The sequence below is a fragment of the Rhinatrema bivittatum genome, chromosome 12, assembly GCF_901001135.1.
Source record: "Rhinatrema bivittatum chromosome 12, aRhiBiv1.1, whole genome shotgun sequence".
Classification (NCBI taxonomy): Eukaryota; Metazoa; Chordata; class Amphibia; order Gymnophiona; family Rhinatrematidae; genus Rhinatrema; species Rhinatrema bivittatum.
In genome coordinates, this window is record NC_042626.1 from 66,755,244 (window position 1) to 66,763,714 (window position 8,471).

Genomic DNA, 8,471 nt, shown 5'->3' on the forward strand with positions numbered 1-8,471 from the left:
GCAGGAGTCAGCAGGTTTCCCCTCTGCTTCACTCCGGGCCTGCAAACTGTCAAACTTTTTTTCTCTGCAGTTTTTTCTTCAGAGAGGCTCTTTGCCGCGGTAGGCAGCCTGCCTCTTCTGGGTCAGCCCCCTTCGCGTTTTTTGCGAGGGGGCCTCTGCTCTGCCTCCCTGCCAGGTGGGGAAGGTCTCTCCCCGGCAGGGCAAGCAAATTTAGCCCGGGGATCGAGTCCCCAGAGCTTGGCCTAGGCCGTTCCCGAGTCGGGAAAGCCTGGGAACGGCGGCTATTTTGAATTTTTTATCGGCTTCGTTTTCGGAGCTTCCTGGGGCTGGGGGGGGCCGATTTTTTTTTTTTTTTTTTTTTTTTAACAGCCACCCCCCGATTTGAGCCCCGCAACCCCCCCAGGACGGGTTCTCTGACACCCCCTCGCCTCCCCCTCAACCCGGGTCATTAGGGGCTCGTTTTTTTAACAGAATTTGCCCTCTTCCTGCATGATCCCTATTTAACTAGCCTGCAGGAGGTGGAGGAATGTCCCGTCCCCCCCCCTTGACACCCCCCCCCCCGGCAAAATTTCCCGCTCTGCGCCGTTGACAGTTAGGTTGGCTGCGGAGCCCCCGGGGTCCCTTGGGGCGCGGGTGGTCCCGGGGGTGCCCCGACCCTCCAGTGGATCTGGTCTCCCCGGATCCTGCCGCTAATCCGGATGCGGAGGATTCCCTTCCACCCCTGGAGGGGGATGACTCCAGGGTCTTACGGACACCCTTACGGCCTTTTTTTTTTGCCCGAGGATATGGACCCGGTCCTGGTGGGACTCAGGGATCCGGCAAGTGCCTTCCCCTTTCATCCCATGCACAAGTTGTTGCGCCTACAGGAATGGGAGGCTCCCGAGGCGGGACTCAGAGACTGCCGTGCCATGGACGAGCTTACCCCCTCTCGGAGGTATGCTTCGATTAAAAAAAAAATAATAATAATAATCCCTCCGTGGACTACTCTGCGGCCACGGCACTGGAGGGTTCCACGGTGTTTACAGATGCCCAGGACCGCTTGCTCGAGGCTCATGTACAGCACATTTTTGATGTCCTGGTGCTGGGAGTACGTGCTTCTATTTGCAGCAGTCTCATGCTGCGGGCAGGTCTCAGGTGGGTTCAACAGTTGCTCTGCACCCGGGACCTCCCGTACACAGAGGCTGAGCATACGACCTTCTTTGCGTCCAGGTAAAGGCAATGGTCTCGGCGATGTCTGCCAAACAGCTCCTCTAGCTGCACCATTGGTCGGCCGCTCCGTCCTCCAAAGCCCAGTTGGGCACGTTGCCATTCGAAGGTAAGCTGTTTTTTGGCAAGGACCTTGAGAATCTTATGGCTTCCTTAAGGGAAAGTAAGGTCCATAAGCTTCCGGAGGTCCATCCGAAACCATCCCGTTCTTTTACACCCTCTCGTCCAAGTTTTCGGGGCCAGAGACTGTATACCCCACGTGGGCGGGGTGACTCCTCAGGGGGTTTTTCCTTCTCGATCGCAGTCTTGGTCGCAGCCTTCCTGTGGGTGCCGTCCCTTTCGCAAGGGCCAGCCCACACGCTCCACCCTTAGGCCTGCCACACAATGGAGTTCACTTGGCTCATTCCTCAGTCCCATTCCTAGGTGGTCGCTTTTCCCTGTTCTTCGTGGAATGGGTCAAAATCATGTCGGACCAGTGGATCCTCTACATTTTCAGAGACTAGTACGCCTTCAACTTTGCTCGAGATCTTCGGGATCTTTTTCTGTTTTCCCCATGTGGGCGGTCCAAGCGGGAAGCGGTGGAGCAAACTCTCGCCAGGCTCCTGTGTCTGGGCGCGGTGGTCCCGGTTCCAGAGGGCGATCTTGCCACAGGCCAGTATTCTATTTCCTTCATCATTCCCCAGAAGGTCGGGTCTTTCGACCGATCTTCGACCCCAAGGGAATCCACCAAGCTCTCAAGATCCCGCACTCCGCATGGAAACTCTGCGAGAGGTCCCCGGAAAGTTCCTCGCCTCACTCGTTCTGTCAGAGGCGTACCATATTCTGATTCATCGCGACTACCGAAGTTCCTTCGCTTCACATCCTTAATCGGGTCTTCCAGTTTCGGGTGTTTCCCTTCGGTCACGTGACGGCATCTCGCACCTTCACCAAGATCATGGTGGTGATGGCGGCGGCAGCAGCTCTCCGCCGGGAAGGTATCCTTGCTCACCCCTCCTTGGACGTCTGGATCGTCAGGGCCAAGGCAGAGGCTCTTTGCCGGTAGGCGGTGGATCGCATGTTCGTTCTTCTTGCGTCTCTCGGGTGGCTAGTGCATTTCTCCAAGAGCAACCTTCAGCCCTTCCAGGACTTTAGAGTTCCTGGGAGCCCACTTCGACACCCGGATGGGCAAGGTCTTCTTGCCTCGCTCGTGGGCTCTCAGGTTGATCAACCAGATTTAGAATTTCATCTCGCTGCCTTCTCTGACGGCTTGGGACTACCTGCAGGTCTGGGCTACATGGCATCCACCATCGCTCTAGTCCCATGGGCTCTTACTCATATGCTACCATTACAGACAGCTCTGCTGTCCCGTTGGCAGCCAGTGGCGGAACCTTTTTCACATAGTCTTCCCGTTTTTGGACTCTACCGTTGCCGACGTGCAGTGGTGGCTTTCCCTTCCTCATCTGCTACAGGGAATGCCTCTCCAAGTCCCACAGCGGACGATAGTAACCACAGACACCAGTCTCTCGGGCTGGGGTGCGGTCTGCCTCTCCCAGTCAACCCAGGGGATCAGGCCAGCAGCTCAGTCTCACTGGCACATCATTCGGTTGGAGACTTGGGCAATGTTCCTAGCTCTTCTGGAGTTTCTCCCCCTCATCCATGGCATGGCGGTGCAGGTCTTGTCAGACATCTCCACCACCGTGGCTTACATCAATCACCAAGGAGGCACCCGCAGTCCGCTGATGGCCCTAGAAACCAGCTGTCTCTTCACCTGGGCAGAGCGACATCTACAGTGCCTGGCGGCCTCCCACATCGCGGATAAGGAGAAAGTTCAGGCCGATTTTCTCAATCGTCAGTCACTCGATCCCGGGGAGTGGGAACGCTCTGACGCAGCCGTGGATCTCATCGTCGACAGGTGGGCTCCCACCAACCCTGGCCTTCCTGGCGACCCTTCGTAATGCCAAGGCGAATCAGTTCTTCAGTCGTTGGAGGGAACACAGCTCGGAGTGCGTGGATGCTCTGGCTCTCCCTTGCCCGGTGGACATCCTGCGGTATGTGTTCCTCCCTTGGCCCCTGGTCGGGAAAGTTCTCAGAAGAATAGAGATCCACAGGGGTCCTGAGGTTCTCGTAGCTCCCGAGTGGCCGCACAGGCTGTGGTTCGCGGATTTTCCTAACCTACCGACGGACAGACCTCTGCGGCTAGGCCATCTTCCTCGACTCCTTCGTCAGGGACCTGTATTTTTCGACCAGGCTGATCGCTTCTGTCTAGCGGCCTGGCTTTTGAATGGTGATGCCTAAGGTGCAAGGGCTATAAGGAGGAGGTCATCCCCACCTTGCTGCGGGCCCGGAAACAGTCGACTTCCCTGGCATACGTGCGTTTCTGGCACGAGTTTGAATCTGTGCGGAGTCGGGTATCTCAGCGCACTCTGCCACGATCTCGTTCGTCCTCTCTTTCTCCACAAGGGTCTCTCCAAGGGTCTTTCCTTTCGTCCTCTGCGCGTACAGGTCTTCCCTCTAGGCTCTCTCCTGGGTCGGGTAGAAGGTCATCACTTAACGGGCCACCCGGACGTGATTCGGTGCTTGGAGGGCATCTAGCTTCTACATCCACCTTCTCGGCCCGCTTGCCCGTCGTGGAATTTTCATCTGGTACTTCGGGCCCTCTGTGCGGCTCTGTTCGATCCTTTCCGTTACGCTACCTTCAATGCTCTTACGTTTAAGACTGTCTTTCTAGTCTCTATCTCTTCTGATCGTCGGATCTCGGAGATCCAAGCGTTGTCCTGTCGGGAACCTTTTTTTGCGATTTTCCAATTCCGGGGTATCCCTCATGACGGGCCCTTCCTTCTTACTGAACGTTGTTTCTAACTCCCATGCCAACTAGTCGGTAGAACTCCCTGCGTTTTCCCCTGCGACTAGGGGCAATCTGCGTCAACCTGATGCCAAACGGGTTCTACTTTGCTATCTCCAGGTGTCCAATGGCTTTTGGGTCTCGGACCATCTTTTGTACTCTGGACTGGGCCCAATTGGGGTAAGCCGGCTTCTAAGACCACTATTGCGCGGTGGTTGAAGGAAGCGATCTCCTCTGCCTATCTTTGTCAAGGTCGGGCGGTTCCCGACCTTGACAGGCTCATTCACTGCATTCTCAAGCTACTTCCGGGGCAGAGAGTCATTTGATCTCTCCGCAGAAGATTTTCAGGGCCGCCACTTGGACGTCCTTACATACTTTGTTCAACACTACCGCCTGGATGTGCCAGCTCCGGTTCTTGCTTCTTTTGGGCTACAAGTGCTTCGAGTGGGACTGTCTCGGACCCACCCTGTTTAGGGAAGCTTTGATACATCCCACAGTCTGGACTGATCCGGGTATGTACAGGGAAAGGAAAATTAGTTCTTACCTGTTAATTTTCGTTCCTGTAGTACCACGGATCAGTCCAGACGCCCTTCCCTGTTTTGTCTTTCTTCTGTCCTCTCGAAGCTTGTTTCTCTTGCAGATTGGTAGATTTCCATACATCATTTTTGTGCAAGAATACTGAGCAAATACACCGGAAAGCTTGGTTGCTCAAGCAACAAGTATATGCAAGAGCGGTTAGTCATACCATATTTCTTACATTGTTCTACAGCTGCTCCATTGAGCTTTATGGTTACTTGCTTGATCCTGTTCAGGTTTTGTTATTTTCTGCTTTGACATTGGTTATACTGAAGGGTTATAGGATAGGCTCTGTCCTCTTATAGAATATCCTTTCAGTTTTAGTCTGTCTCCACCTGCTGGAAAGGAGGCTCAACCCACAGTCTGGACTGATCCGTGGTACTACAGGAACGAAAATTAACAGGTAAGAACTAATTTTCCTTTTGTTCTTGTTAATACAATATCTCTTTGTGCTTAATTTTTTTTTTAAATCTCCTTCATAAAGGTAAATGGTTGCTGAAACATGGACATGTTGGGGCTTTTCATGTAGAGAGAAGTGATCATCATAGTTTGTTGTGAATAAAATTAGTAATGCCTTCCTCCCACCCCCCACCCCCAACCCCGGTGCTTGTGAAGAGACTATAAGCCAAATGTCCCATTTCAATTACACCCCAGGTTTTATAAGAGGTCCTTCTCTAAAATGTAAGCCAGGACCATCCCCATATCTATAAAGCCATGGTTGGATAACTATGGCATTTATGCATGATTCTGCATTTTGATCTAACCAGAAGATACCCAAAGAAAAAGGATAAAGGAAATGTTCTTCTCTTAGCGTCTAATCAGATGTATCCAGAACAAGTGAGTTAGGCACTCCTACCAGCAGATGGAGATAGCTGACATCACAGTAATTTCTCCTAGGACAAGCAGGATGATAGTCCTCACATGTGGGTGACATCATCCAATGGAGCCCGGCACGGAAGACGTTTGTCAAACTTTCTAGAACTTTGACCAGCAGACTGAGCATGCCCTGCCTGCTACTGTCCACGCAAGGTCCCCCTTCAGTCTCTCTTCTTTTCCGCGGTGCAGTTGCCTCGTGGTTCATGGAACTCCAAAACTTGTTTTTTTCTCAAATCCTTCAAGTTGTGTTTTTTTTATCATCGTCTGGTCCCCCTTCGTGGTCGGTGCCTCCTCGGTATGCTAGGTCTTTTCGGCCATCTTTTTCTCCCTGGACAAGCAGATTGGTAGTACTCACAGATGGGTGACATCATCAGATGAAGCCCGGCACGGAATACTTTTGGCAAAGTTTCTAGAAACTGATTGGCACACTGAGTATGCCCAGCATGTCACTATCCCTGCAGCCACATGGGGGTCCCCCTTCAGTCTTTTTTCCGCGGTGTTGTTGCCTTGCGGGTTTTTGGAGCTCTTCACTTTTTTCCTCACAGAGAAAATTATCTGTTTTTCACCAGTACTTCCCATTCCGTGGTCCCCCTTCGTCTGTCAGTTCCTCTGATGTTCAGTAAGTGCATCTTTTTCCCCGAGTTGTTGCGGTTGGTTCCCTCCGGTGGCCGCCACCACCGACCGCGCCTCATCTTTTTTTCGATGGCAACTGGCTTCCAGAAGTGCCCCCAGTGTCCGCGGACTATGTCCATTACAGACCCGCCTGACGTTTGCGTCCTCTGCCTGGGGCCTTCCTGCGATATTCGTCGGTGCCCTAAATGTGCTCAGATGACCCCCCTGCCCAAAGGCCGGTGGGCCCACCTGGACAAGATGGAGCACTTGTTCAGTTCCTGAAAATCGGCTCCATTGACTCCAGTACCGGGGACGTCGAACCAAGGGGATCCTTCGGATGGTTGCCCTCAATGTCCCGTCACGATGACAAAGACATGGGGGATCGCCCCTCACCTGCGTCAGGCCAGTCCAAGGCCTTGAGACCGTCTTCCTCAGCACTGGAGAAGGAACAGGCTGAGCACCAAAGGGAAGCACCGGCACAGACGGTCATCACCGCATGGTGCCAATACCGGAGGGGCACCACCTTTAGCTGAATCCCCTCCAAAGCGGCCCCGAGGCAAGGAGGCCTCGTCCTCTTCTAGGCCCGGGAGCTCAGGGCATTCCCCACTGATTTCGGTGTCAGGAACCGAGCCTCCACGGACCCCATGGAAGTGCCGGTTATGCCCTATCTGCCTACTGCTCCCTCATTGGCACTTACCTCATCCGAATTTTGGGAGGAGTTGGACTGTATGATCCAGCAGGCAGTGCTCCATGCACTTCAGGGCCTCCGGTGCCAGCCCCCATACCAGCACTGATGCCAGCGCCATCTATGTTGGTTCCCCTATTGGAAAGGCTGGACATGCTGCTTGGTGCCTTGCCAATGCAGCCGGTGCCCGGAGGTCCTCCAGTGCCCCATCTGCCACCAATGCCAGCCTCTTATACTATCCCGATTCTGGGTTCCTCAGAAGAGGAGGGATGCAGCTCTGCGCCAGCCACCACGAGCAGTGCCGACGGTGCCCAAGCCCGGTCTCGGGCCATTGGGTGCCCCCGGGTCCACAGAGACCCTCGATTCCCACGCTGCCGACACAGAGGCCCCCTTGACAGACCATTGATGCCAGGACCCAAGGTTCGGCCTTCCTCCCTGACCCAAATGAGTCAGTGGGGAGGAGGAGGAGGCCCCTTATGACCCATGGGGTGATGATTCATCTGAGTTTTCCTTGAATGATCTCTCATTGGAGCCTTCACCTCTGGACAAGAGGCGCCGCTTGCCCCGGAGGACTTGTCCTTTGCCAGTTTTGTTCGGATGATGGGTGGAGGCTGTGCTTTTTCGACTGCTGACTGAAGAGGATGCCTGCCATACAATGTGGACGTCCCAAAGGGGGTTGTGGCTATCCCAGTGCAAGAGGTCCTCCTTGATCTCCTCTACTGTTTATGGGAGCACCTAGGCTCCGTCGCCCCGGTCAACCTGGAAGACAGATGCCCATTTATTTAGTGCAACAAGCCCTGGGCTTTCAGAAGAGCCAGCTCCCACACCAGTCCGTTATTGTGGAATTGGCTCTCAAGAAGGCTCAAAGGGCCCGCACTCACTCCTTTGCCCCTCCGGGGAGGGATCAGAGAGCCCTGGATGCCCTAGGCCGCAAAGTCGTCCAGGGATCAATGCTTATTGCCCGAATAGCGGCATATCAGTTGTACATGAATCAGAACAACTGTAACCTTTGGAAGCAGGTCCAGGAACTTGCGGAAAGTCTCCCACAGTAGTTCCAAGAGGGCTTGGAGTCCATTGTGCAGAAGGGGTTCAAGGCTGGCAAGCATGAAGTGTGAGCAGCCTACGACGTATCTGAGATGGCAGCCTGGGTGTCGGCGGCCGGTATCAGTGCCTGGTGCTGGGCCTAGCTTAAGGCCTCCGGCCTCCTTCCTGAAGCCCAAGAGAAGCTGGCCGACCTCCTGTTACAGTGATAAGGTCCGGGACACAGTGACCCAACTAAAGGACCACTACGAGACCCTGCGACAACTGCCCGCCAGCACTTCAGACCCCTCATCGGCAGCCCGTCGGGCACTGCATCGAGACTCCAGGAAACCATTCTCTAGGCAGTGGAGATGATATCCTCCAGCCTCATGAGCCTGCTAGCTCTGGCTTCCCCAAAGGGCCACCCATGCCCACAATGAGTGCCTCAGGCCCGGGCCTTCGGTGGGATTTTGACTGGCACAGAGAGAGCAGCAGCTTAACCCCGGTGCCCACATTTCCCAACCCACTGTTTGGGGGCCGGCTATGCCTGTTTACAAACTTCTGGACCCCTATCACCAACGACCGATGGGTGGTTAACCATTGTGAAGTGAGGCTATCGCCTAAATCTGCTCAGCATCCTGCCAGACTCCACTCCCTCACCGGGGTGGGGCCTTA